At 46.5% G+C, this 12,834-nt stretch overlaps 1 protein-coding gene across 1 annotated transcript in view; it reads right to left on the bottom strand.

The window, feature by feature from the left end:
- The window catches only part of LGMN (legumain), a 35,717-nt gene extending 26,536 nt beyond the window's left edge, over positions 1-9,181 (bottom strand). The window contains exon 1 of the mRNA XM_079913545.1: positions 9,083-9,181. The gene's annotated coding sequence lies outside the window, so the exon portion shown is untranslated. The remainder of the gene's footprint in view (positions 1-9,082) is intronic.
- Between the last annotated feature and the right edge of the window lie 3,653 nt (positions 9,182-12,834).

Genomic DNA, 12,834 nt, shown 5'->3' with positions numbered 1-12,834 from the left:
TGTTGGGAAAACGCCTACCACATACTATGAACTATTTGTAAGAAAATAGACATATAATGTGTGCACAGCAAAATGTGGAAGGCAGACAGAAGTTAACAGCAGTTATTCTTGGTAGGTGGAATTAAGGATGATCTTTATTTTTGTCTCTTTTACTACAATTAATAGATTATACAATAAAGTTTGTAAAAAGTCAACATACATTCAATATAAACACAGGGGGGGCAATTTACATTTGGGAGATATCTGGATAAGCTAGAGTCTAACACTGGCAGCCCAAATGAATGTCTTTGCATAACACAATCCATTTACATTATTCTGTACAAGAGGCGGGGCAAATATTTTAATCCTTGTGTTACAGGACGGGGAGGTTGAAGCATGAGAGAAGTGACTTGTCCAATATCTGCAGACAGTCAGCTCTGGCCAGAGATCAGAACCAATGCCTTCTGAATTCCTGGTCCAGCCTTTCTGCTACATGGTTCTGCATCTCAAGACTTTATTCTTAATGAAGTACATGCCCAATTTTATACTTCATTGCCAAAACTTTGAAGGGCTTTAAAGCACAAAAGGCAAGACTGAGGCCACTTTGCATTACTCAGACAAGTACTGCCCTGTGTCCTGACTATGTTATTTTAAAAAACAGCCTTCCTGTGACAGAAGCCAGGCCTCTCACTCTGAGACAAGAGGAAAAACAGTCTTTGAGCATCTCAGTCTGCTCTGAGATATAGAAACTCAGAGCAGAGCAAAGTCTAGGAGGCTAACCTCTGCCTCCGATGCCTTCTGACGAAATAGCGCTCATTCACTCATTCACTAATTTATTCACTCATTCATTCACCCATTGGGCCAGAGTCTCCTGAACTCCAACCCTGCCAAACAAAGTGCTGGGTGCCAGGAACGCAGCAGGGACAGGAAAAGGCCTCTGTCCTCACGGATCGCACAGCCAGCTAAGGCATGAACCACGTCTAAGCCTAAGAAACCATCCTCGGCATCTGTGCCTGACACTGTGCTGAAACTCAAAATGATGGATGTCCCCCCAAGTGAAAGAACAGAAAGCCCTGAGTCTGGTCAAAGTTTAAACAAGTAAAAGCACCTCGGGCCAGCACTTCTCCAACTTTACTGTCCGCCGAGATCACCTGGGGGGCTTGTTAGAAGGCCGATTCTGATTCAGTAGGCCTGGGCAGGGCCTGAGACTCTGCATTTCTGACAAGCTCTGGGTGATGCCCAGGACAACACTTGGACTCACAGCAGGCCTCTTCCTTAACCCTGGCAGGCTCTAGTCGGCTCCGCCCAGAAGCCTGGCATCCCCGTCAAGAAACCACACTACCCTATCCCCCGGATAACGTCTCCCAAGAACTCAGTTCTTAATGTGTAAGAATTAAGAATCTGAGTTGGTGCTGGATCCAGGTTTCTTTAGCTCTACTGCAAGGTCATGGATGCACGGGTAGCTACAATAACGTGCCCCAGGTTTGTTTTCAAGAGTGTCTTGAAACGGTCAAGGTGCGTCACAGATGAGGGCAGTGGACTGCCCAGGCTGCCCCAACACTGGAACCTGCTGGTCTGTGAGTACGTTAGCGTGTATCGGAGGATGCTCTCCCGAGTCCACTCGACCTGCCCAGGGCTCACCATGGGGCAATAAAAGGTGAAGTTATACAAATGTATGAAGCAGCAGCAGTGAGGTCAGGCAAGAGACAGCCAAACTCCCATCCCCAGAGCTCTGCAGTGGCCTCCAAACGGGAGGGGAAGTGTGCCAGTGACTGCTGAGGTCCTCCAGCCAGCAGCCTCCCGGCTGTAGCCAAGCCTCCCAGAAAGCCGTCCCATGCGGCAGGGGTCGGCAAACTCTTTCTGTAAAGGGTTGGAAAGTAAGTATTTTCAGCTTTGCAGGTCACATCATTTCCATCACAACTCTTCAATTCCCATTGTATCAGGAAAGCAGCCAGAGACAATACAGAAACCAGTAGACATGGCTACGTTCCGGGAAAACTGAAACCACGGGGAGCCAGAATGTGCTCTCAGCCCACGTGACTGGTACAGCCTGGGGTTTTTATCATCTTGCATTGACAATCATGAAACAGGCTCTCTGGTTTGCACACCATTCTCTTCTGAGTTTTAATCATGCGACTTAATCCCGAAGGGGCTCATTCCTCTGGAGACACTGGTGTGTGACCTTTCCCCCTCTTTTTTTTTTTCCTGTGCCTCACAGCATGCAGGATCTTAGTTCCCCTGACCAGGGATCGAACTCGTGGCCCCTGCAGTGGAAGCATGGATCCTTAACCACTGGACCACGAGGGAAGTCCTCCCCCTTCATATTGAAATAAAATACTAAAATTGAATGGTTGGCTGACTGTGAACAACAGAATAGACATCACCAGCTCAAATGCCTAAATTAGCAAACAGAAAACACCACCAGGTTAGTTTTACAAGTTCCAGTTTACCTTTCATTCTTCTACTAAAATACTAGCAAGTTACTCGTCGGTGAGGCAAAGTACCTTATCCATACACAAGTGATATTTTCATGGTTAACATTTGGCGATGGTTCCTGTCTATCTTCTTTTTTTTCTTCTTCTTATAAACACAGAGTTGTGGTTCCTTGAACCACAAGTTAAAAGCCTCACAGGGACTTCGCTGGTGGTGCAGTGGTTAAGAATCCGCCTGCCAATGCAGGCGACACAGGTTCGAGCCCTGGTCCAGGAAGATCCCACATGTCGCAGAGCAACTAAGTCCGTGCGCCACAACTACTGAGCCTGTGCTCTAGAGCGCACACACCACAACTACTGAGCCCGCACGCCTAGAGCCTGCGCTCCAACAAGAGAAGCCACCGCAATGAGAATCCCACGCACCGTAACGAAGAGTAGCCCCCGCTCTCCGCAACTGGAGAAAGCCTGAGAGCAGCATCGAAGACCCAAGGCAGCCAAAAATAAATCAATAAAATAAATTTTTAAAACAAATAAATAAATAAAAGCCTCACAGGGTGACACTGACTGGGAAATGCAACTTAAAAAAACATACTAATGCTATTCTGGGAAACATATCAGGGCCTGGGGCAAAGGAAAGATGTGAAAGTAATCTAATCCTTCCATTGCCCTCAGCAATGAATACATCTCAAAGCAGCAGGTCTCAGACAGCAACTTCCTGGTCAGCAATGTTCTTGACAACGTCAAAACATGAAAACAAAGTCATAATCTTGCAGCATACCTATTATTCTTGTTTCATCAGAGTGAAAAGTTCATGAGGAAAAAGTAAATGATCCCCGACAAACGAGCCCTTGGCGACCGCCCTTTGCTCGTGGCCCTCCATGGCACCAGTCACACGGGCGCTGTCATCTACTTCTTCCTGTCTACCCACCCACCCGTCCAACAAACATGGCCTGAGCACCCACCAGGTGCTCACAGGCACTGAACAGGGCCCAAACAGATGAAACCCTTCGCAGAGCTGACATTCTAGCAGGAAGAGACAGACCACTGAAACGCACAGGTTGTCCGGTGGTGATGAGTGCTGGAGAAGAAATAAAGGCAGGGGGAGGCAGTCCCAGTGGGAGTGGCTGGTATCATTTTCAAAAGGGGGAGATTTTTTTTTTTTTTTTTTTTTTTTGCGGTACGCGGGCCTCTCACTGTTGTGGCCTCTCCCGTTGCGGAGCACAGGCTCCGGACGCGCAGGCTCAGCGGCCACGGCTCACGGGCCCAGCCGCTCCGCGGCATGTGGGATCTTCCCGGACCGGGGCACGAACCCGTGTCCCTTGCATCGGCAGGTGGACTCTCAACCACCTGCCCCGCCACCAGGGAAGCCCGGGGGAGATTTTAAGAAGGTAAGGGAGCCCGCCTGGAAGCAACATAAATGGTCACCTACAGGAGCCTGCCTAGTTAAATCAATTATGATACATCCTTATAATGGGATACAGTGACGCCTTTAAAAGAGGAAGGCAGTTTTTAACGTGCCAAGCGTGGAAAGACCTCCAAGGGGATGGTTAGGGGTATGTGTTCAGTCTGCTAACTGTTTGCAGGGAGAAAATGACCCAGGTAGCTTTTGCTCTAACCACGGGCGGGACGGAAGTTTCCCCAGGAGTGCTGTGCTGCTGCACATGGTGGGTGAGTGGGATATGTGTGTGTCTATGAGCCATGCAGTGTGTGAGGCACTTTACCATCTTCACAGCAGCCTGTGAGCAGGCTCATTACTCCCTTCAGCTGAGACGGACTCGCAGAGGTGGAGAAACTAGGTAGAAAGTGGCACTGCTGGGTGACACACAGATCTCATTCCAAAGATTGCTTCTTCCACTACACCACCTCGCTTGTCACAAAAAAGCACTGTTTATGTGAACATCTGGGAGACCCTGCAACCACAGATGGGAGCGCTGCACCCCATACCCCAGGGCCTCCAAGTTTCCCCCAGTAGCAGGATACCCACAGTACTCTTCACCACCCTATTTTAAAGCTCTTGTTGGTAATTGGTTATAAAGAGCTCTTAGAAGAAGAACCCGTCAAAGGAGAACCTGAACCACACAAAGTCAAAGTCAACGGACAAGCCTTTACAAATGAATTTCAGCAGCCTCCAAGGACAGGTCCTCACTGGTTCCACTGGTCCTGCAACCCTCTCAGGCTACAGGGCTACATGAGGTCAGTGATTCAATTGAAGGACTCCACTTGACTTCAGGAAGTGTACCATCAATTGGGGTTTATCCATTTGGGAGGTTTGGGACAGAATGCCCATTCTAGATCAACTGGTACCAGCAATGCAAGTAATAGGCTACCGTTAGAGGACCATCTAAATAGCAGAATCAAGTTCAGCGCCACGTCTGACACCAAAGCCCGCACCTTAACCACCATTATGACCTCCCACCATCAGCCCTGTACTTGCTACTTGCTCTGGGTTAGAGACAGCGAACCGTCAAAGCCAGGAGAAGCAGCTGGGCAGACAATGGTATATGTGAAGAGCCTTCCAAACCTACAGGTTTTTGATTCTGCTCTCTGTTCCCTGGGGGCTTACAACAAAATCATCATGCAAGAGAGACAAGGACAGATGACAAGGACCCCTCCTTCACCAAACTTAAGTCGAGCTCCTCTGAGCCCTCTTCTCGACTAGACCTTGGCCTGCTGAGCCCAGGTTTAGCAAGAATCCTGCAAGAACCTCCCATCTTTGACATCTAATCAAGCTCCTCTTAGTCATTTTTCAGCCACTGACGCTCCCACTCTGCCTATTGGTGATAAGTCTCATCTGTCCTTGATGTATTTGGAGTTGAACTCAGTTCTATACTGAAGTCTCTCTCTTCTAATGCAACTGCTGGAATAAAACCCGTCTTGCCATTTTTTAAAAAATGTCAGGTGCAATTACTCTTTAATATGGGACAGGTAGTTACTAAGTCAAGGGAGACCCTCTCTGGGCCTTAATTGTCCATCTGTGAAATGAGACGGTAGAACTAAACTATTAAGGGCCCATTCAGTTCTCAAATCCTTTGATTTCCTGTTTCAAGAGTGAAATAAAAAAAAAGAATCCAAATAGGTCTTATCTCAAATCTCAAACAAAATATGGATTTTGTTCAAGTTAGTTAATCAAACTTTTTTCCATAGCGAAAATTTCTGATTCAGTGGCAAAGCAGATTCTAGATTAGAGCATGTCCTTCAAGGTTATCTAATTCTGATTCTATGGAAATTTTTTTCACAACTCTGTAAACCATGGATTCTAGCAATGCTAGTAATTCATGTCTAAAGACATGCAAATGAATTCTATCAAGTGAAGGTTCAAGTGACTCTAGTGAAAGAAAGAATCCAGGCTTCACAAGGCACATTTCAGTATTTCTAATCTACAAATGTACTTTGGATTCTCCTTTGAACTGGTTGTAATACCTCACTGAATCTCCTCATTAATAAGTTAAATACAATCTTTAACACTGGTTCATTTTTATATCTGTATAAAATTATGACTTTACTTTTTAAAAATTATATTTTAACATTACAAAAGGTACTAGCAGCTATATCATATTTCAAAATATAGTCAAGAAAGCATTATTTATTGATTATTTTTTACATCAAAGATTTTTTTTTGACATCTTTATTGGAGTATAATTGCTTTACAATGTTGTGTTAGTTTCTGCTGTATAACAAAGTGAATCAGCTATACGTATACATATATTTCCATATGCCCTCCCTCTTGCGTCTCCCTCCCACCCTCCCTATCCCACCCCTCTAGGTGGTCACAAAGCACCGAGCTGATGATCTCCCTGTGCTATGCCGCTGCTTCCCACTAGCTATTTATTTTACCTTTGGTAGTGTATATATGTAAATGCCACTCTCTCACTTCATCCCAGCTTACCCTTCCCCCTCCCTACATTTTTTAAATCTACTAATGATTACAATTAGGAATCTAGCAAAGTTAAATCTGACCAATGGTTAATGGTTTTTCTACAGTTTTATTTTCACTGCTTTTATTGGCACTTGAATTCCTTTTTTTGAATTTCTTCCAAATTACTATATTTTGAAACCTGGGATTAATAATAGTTTGTAGTCTTTTCCCAAAATCAATGAACATGACTTTTATAGCCAGATGTTAATTATTAAGTTTAATTTTGCTATAATTTATATTTTACAAAATTGAAGGATACACATTAAACTACAGAAATGTACAAAGTATAACATAAAATACCTGTTACCATCATCCAGATCATCAACTGTTAATATTCTGTAAATCCGTTAACCCTCTTTCCCCGTAAACAAAACATTACAGAAAAAATAGTCCCCCACGTCCTGTCCCATTCTCCCCATACCACAAGGTAACCACTACCGTAAGTTATTTCATTCCAATCAATTTATTATACTTTAAAAAATATATATCCACTTTATAAACATTCCCCTACTAACAGACATTTAGGCTGTTTCAATTTTTTTACTATTACAAACAATGTTGCAAAAACATTCTTATACTCATCTCCTTGTACACAAATGTCTCTTTCTCTAAGGTACTTTAGGAGTAGAACCACTGAGTCTTAAGATATACCTATTTGGGGGCTTCCCTGGTGGTGCAGTGGTTAAGAATCTGCCTGCCAATGCAGGAGACACAAGTTCGAGCCCTGGTCCAAGAAGATCCCATACGCCGCGGAGCAACTAAGCTTGTGCACCACAACTACTGAGCCTGCGCTCTAGAGCCCGTGAGCCACAACTATCGAGCCTGCATGCTGCAACTACTGAAGCCTGTGCACCTAGAGCCCGTGCTCCACACAAGAGAAGCCACCGCAATGAGAAGCCCGCTCACCGCAACGAAGAGAAGCCCCAGCTCGCTGCAACTAGAGAAAGCCCACGTGCAGCAATGAAAACCCAACGCAGCCAAAAATAAAAAAAAAAAAGATATACCTATTTTGCTAGCAGCTGTACTGTTCTAAGATACTCTTCCAAATTTCTATCATCTCTCGAGAGTATCAAACTTCATAATTCCTAATCTGATAGATATAAAGTGATCTAATTATGGGGTTTAATTTGTCTCTCCTGGATTACAGGAAAATTCAAGTCTTATATGCTTAACCATTCAGATTTCAACATCCTCGACATATGTGATAATTTCCCCATCCTAAACTGGGATTCGAATTTTGGTCTACAAAGCAATGTCTGCAGTTTAAGGGGGGAAAAAAATGTGGGTAATTTCCTAAAAAGATAGTCATAGGTGGAAAACTCAAGAGACAGCATTCGCTTCAGTATATTTTTACTGAACAATACTGGGTATGGTGTTCACCTCCTTAACAGTTCACAGTTTTTTCATCTTCTCTCCCTTCCCGCTGCAACAGTTTTTAAAACCCTCAGCAATTCTCCTGGGAATTACTGCAATGAGCTCCCTGGTGTGGCCTCTCTCCAACACCTTTCCAAATTAGAGAGTATCTAAGATACACATCTACTAAATTCGGCTTCCAGGGCTTTCAGGACAAAATCCAAATCTCTTACAGCAGCACAGGAGATCCTGCCAAGACGTGCCTCTCTGTTCTCCACTATCCACGTGAAATCCCTTGCTCCAACCAGGCTCCGGGACTCCAGGTCCAAAATTGGTGCTCTTTCCCTGTCTTCATCATGCTGTTTCCCAGGCGAAACGCTCTTCTCCTACATCTCATTAGCTCCTGCCCATCCCTCAAGCTCCATTCAATCATTCCCTTCTCTGCAAAGTTCTCTCTCTTCCCACAAGTCAGGGTTAGATGCTGCCCCTTGAACACTGGAATGGTTCATGGTAGACTGCCTCTCCCCTTTACGAAATAATCCCTGCTCAAAAAGCTGAGTAAGGCTCAATATATGTTTGCTAACGAATGCAGCCCTGGAGTGAAGAAAGCGGGGCTACTCCACTCACTACATACCACAGGGCAACTCTCAAATCCTGGGCATTTATTTTCATCTCTCAAACAAAGCATACGACACAAAGTTCCTTCTCCCAGCCCCCAGATTCTGCAGTTCTTGGCACTGAATAACACCTGTGGGTATAACCTCAACTCTAAGAGTTAGGAGAGGGGACCAAATCCAGGTAACTTTCACTTCCATTGTTGATGTGAATCATCCTGTAAGTCCCACCAGCTCAAGCCTCTGAGAAGTAGAGCTTTCCTGATTTCTCAGGAGGGATGTTTTTATACGTTTGGGTATATTAGTTGTGGTGGTTAACATAACCCCTTCCCCCCTGGACTACTGAGAACTAACTGGAAACTGGTGCAATCCTCCGCATTACAAGCCTCAACAGCTTGACCTGTTTCTAGACTGTGAAGATGGGAGCCAGGCCCCAGACACCTCCCGGCACTCTCTGGCTATGAGACCTTAGTAAATGTGCTCTCGTCTCGGGTCTGTTTCTCTCTCAGCTCGGAGGGGCCTGGGTCTCCTGCCAGAGCACGCGTAACAGAAGGAGCCCCACCCTGCCAACCAACAACCCCACAGCATGGCAGGCTGAGAGGTCGCAGGGTTTCCCTCGGAATTCATCGTTTGCAGAAACTCCCTTTCGCTGGGTGAGAAATGGATTACTCAGCAAAGGCCGGGGAAACTGAAAATCCCTGCCTTGAAGCCAAGAGCTGCGGCAGATGGGCGACCCTGGTCCGGGGCTTGGGACCCGGCCGCAGTCCCCTGCCAGGAATCAAGGTTACCTGCGGTGGGACCGTGGGAACTCCTCGCAACGCGCCGCCTCCAACCAGCCACCTTCCGACGGTAGCCCTGCAGTGATTGCAGAGCAGCGTCCTCGCTCCCCGCTTTGAGGGTCTGCTGCGCCGTGGTGATTGGCGGAGCTTCGGGGCGGGGCGTCTTAGAAAGCCAATGGGAAGCGGGAAAGCGGCCGGAGAGTCGCAGGGACTACGAGTCCCAGCGTGCACCCGCCGGGCCTTCTGAGCTCCGAGGCTAAAGAAACCCAGGGAGGCGGGTACGCAGTGAGCTAGGGCTGGGTGGGTGGGGACGGGGGTCCTGGAGTGCGTGGGAACAGGGGACGCAGTGATTCCACCCAAGGATCAAAGCCAGCGCGCGGAGCACTTTAACCCTCAGTTTCCAAACTTGTGCACATATTTGGAACCACCTAGAGTAGCTTCAGAGACACTGATGCCTCCGTCTCACCCTAGAGACTGTGAGTTCATTGGTCTGCGTGTGGCCTGGGTTTTGGAATCTTTAAAGAGCCCCAGGAGATTCGATGTGCAGATCTGTTTCGTCCTCCTAACAACCCCACGAGAGGGAGGAACTATTAGCGTACACATAAGGCAACGGAGGGAAGTTTTGTGAGGGAGGTTAATTTTCTGAAGGTCACACACCTCTGAAGTGGCAGAGCCAGAATGCGGAGCCAGGCAGTCTAGTTGCAGAATCCCGTGCTTTTAATCCATATGCAATGCTACTTCTCAGACGGTTGGTATTATCTCACAGGGAGAGAAAAATGAAATACTATACATACAAAGTGCCATGTTGTGGAGCACAGAAAGTTGAGTTGAATTATTGTGAGGGAATAAGTCCAGTTTTGCCCAAGAACATCAAGACGTCAAGTGCAAGATCTAGGACTACATTCATGGGCTGTCTTTTTTGGTTTTTGGTTTTTTTTTGGCGGGGCAGCTTATGGGATCTTAGTTCCCTGACTAGGGATTGAACCCAGGCCCTTGGCTGTGAAAGCACAGAGGTGTAACCACTGTACCGCCAGGGAATTCCCTGATCTTCTTTTATAATCTTCTTTTACAGTAAATCATGGGTCAGCATACTACCCTGGGCCTACTGCCTATTTTGTGAATAAAAGTCTATGAGAGCACAGCCTCGGTAATTCCCTGGCAGTCCAGTGGTTAGGACTCCACGCTTTCACTGCTGGGGCCGGGTTCGATACCTGGTCAAGGAACTAAGATACCACAAGCCGCTGGTGCTGCCAAAAAAAAAAAAAAAAAAAAGAACACAGCCACACCCATTGGTTTAGGTGTGACTGTTTTGGGGAACAAGGCAGAGATGAGTATTTATAGGAGAGACTATATAGCCCACAAAAGAATATATATACTGTCTGACCATTTACAGAAAAAGCTCACCCACCCTGAGTTAAGCAGCTGGCCCAAGATCACAGCTCCAGAGTGAACATGGGCTTCAAGCTCAGGTCTATCCTAGCCCAAGGTCAATTCTCATGACCACTATGCTTTCACAGTCTTCCTCAATGGGGAACATTAACATTATATGCCAGGTGTAACTGAACATGGAGAGAATTAGGATTCTGTCCCTTACCCTTGAAAACTTACTGTCTAGTAAGAGAGGTAGAGTGTCCTTAACCACTCCCTCAATTCACCCAGAATAAATGGCGACCTCTGGCTGGTGAGGCTTTCACAACTGAAATGGAATAAAAATAGTGGCCTGGTGCCAGGCATGTTTAGGCAAACAAAGGGCCGGGGGTAGCCCCCTCAGTCTCCCTCAGCATCACTGTGGGCTGAGAGCTCAAAGTTGGGACAAGAGAAGGTGGCTGAAAGTTGAGGACATGGGGAGGGGCGTGGCTGGGGGTTGCCATGGTGAAGGTCAGGTAAGCCTCAGAAGAGGCTGTAAGGTGTCTAGCCTAGGCCAGCCACGGGGAGGAGGCTGAGACGTGAGAAGCCTGGAATGGGAACTTGTAGGTGGTGGGCCATCAAGCTACCTGAATCCAAATCCCAGTTTTACTACTTACAAGCTGTGTGGCCTGAGCAAGTCGCTTAGCTTCTCAGTGCCTGGGTTTCCTCAACTGTTGAATGGAAAAAACGGCCCCTACTTCATAAATTCTCTCTGAGGATTAAATTTGTTAACACGGTACTTAGCACCAAGTAAGTGCCCTGTAAATATTAGCTACTCCCTGTGTTAATAGGATCTTTGGTTGCTGGGCTATAAATTAAGAATCCCAATTAGGAAAAGAAGATGGGGATCTGGGCTTCCCTGGTGGCGCAGTGGTTGGGAATCCGCCTGCCGATGCTGCGGACACGGGTTCGTGCCCTGGTCTGGGAGGATCCCACATGCCGTGGAGCGGCTGGGCCCGTGAGCCATGGACACTAAGCCTGTGCATCCAGAGCCTGTGCTCCGCAACGGGAGAGGCCACAACAGTGAGAGGCCCGTGTACTGCAAAAAAAACAAAAAAGAAAGAAAGAAAGAAGATGGGGGTCTGACTTTGGGCACTGCCTGGGCTCCTGGTACCCACTCATGGGATGGCAGCAAGGTATGTGCTAATAGGAAGCGCCAGGAGCAGGGAGGTTGGCACCAAAACAGCACACAGGTGGCAGGAAGGTGGCAGGTTCCCCGTGGACATACAGGCATGGGGACCTCCCCATCAAATGCCCCTGGCAGAATTCTCACAAGAAAAGTCACAGTCTGGGACTCTTGCCACCATTCCATGCAATCAGAGGGTAATGAGGCTCAGCTGGATATGGATGTGGCCGCTAACTCTCACCAGAGATAAGAGCCCTGAGGAGCCATGTCAGATTCAGACCCTTTTCTTATCTAATGGTGGGAGATTAAGTGAGATGAAAATTATAGAGCAACAAGAGTTGGGGAGAGTGTGAAAGAAATTGGTTAGGTTTAGAGCGGGTTTCTCAACACTTCTCAGCACTACTACATTTGGGGCCCAGTAATTCTTTGTTGGTGGGAAGGTGGGGGCCTGTCCTGCACATTTTAGGATGTTTAACAGCATCCCTAGCCACTACCTATCTGATGCTAGCAGCACCCCTCTCCCAAGTTGTGGCAGCCAAAAATATCTCCAGACTTTGCCAAAAGTTTCCCCCATGTTGAGAACCTCTGGTTTAGAGAGAAAGAGATAGTTGAATATATCATTCATGCATGCATTCATTCACTCCATTTGATGTGATGGTTAAAGGCCTGGACTGTGGTTCCAGACCACCCGGGTTTCAATTCCACCTCTGCTACACTTCCTGGTTGTGTGACCCTGGGCGATCATTTCACTTCTCTGTGCTTCATAGTGTTGTTATAAAGACCAAATAAAATTACATGTAATGAAAAAACTTAGTTCAGTGTCCAGCCAAGTATCAGCTATTCACTGAGAGCATCATAAGTGCTGGACCCTAGCCTCAGCCCTGAGGGTCCCTACAGTTAATTCCTCCCACCGCAGACAGACTGATCTTATTTTTAAATTTAAATATTTCAATGGAAGTAAATGTACAGCTCAATACACTTTCACAAAGCAAACACGTCCAGGTAACCAGCACCCAGATGAAAGACTGAGCCTGGCCAGCATCCCAGAAACTTTTTTTTTTTTTTAAATGTTCCATACCCTCCCTTCCCCTGAGCATTTAACTACACTGCTCCCTGCGGCTCCCAAGTCCCTTTGTTTTTATTCTGACCAAGTACTACTTATTCTTTTTTTTTTCCTTTTTCTTTTTTTATTGTAGTAAAACATATAACATAAAATTTGCCGTTTTAA

This window comes from Stenella coeruleoalba (assembly GCF_951394435.1).
Source record: "Stenella coeruleoalba genome assembly, chromosome: 2".
Classification (NCBI taxonomy): Eukaryota; Metazoa; Chordata; class Mammalia; order Artiodactyla; family Delphinidae; genus Stenella; species Stenella coeruleoalba.
This window is presented reverse-complemented; position numbering and strand designations above follow the sequence as displayed.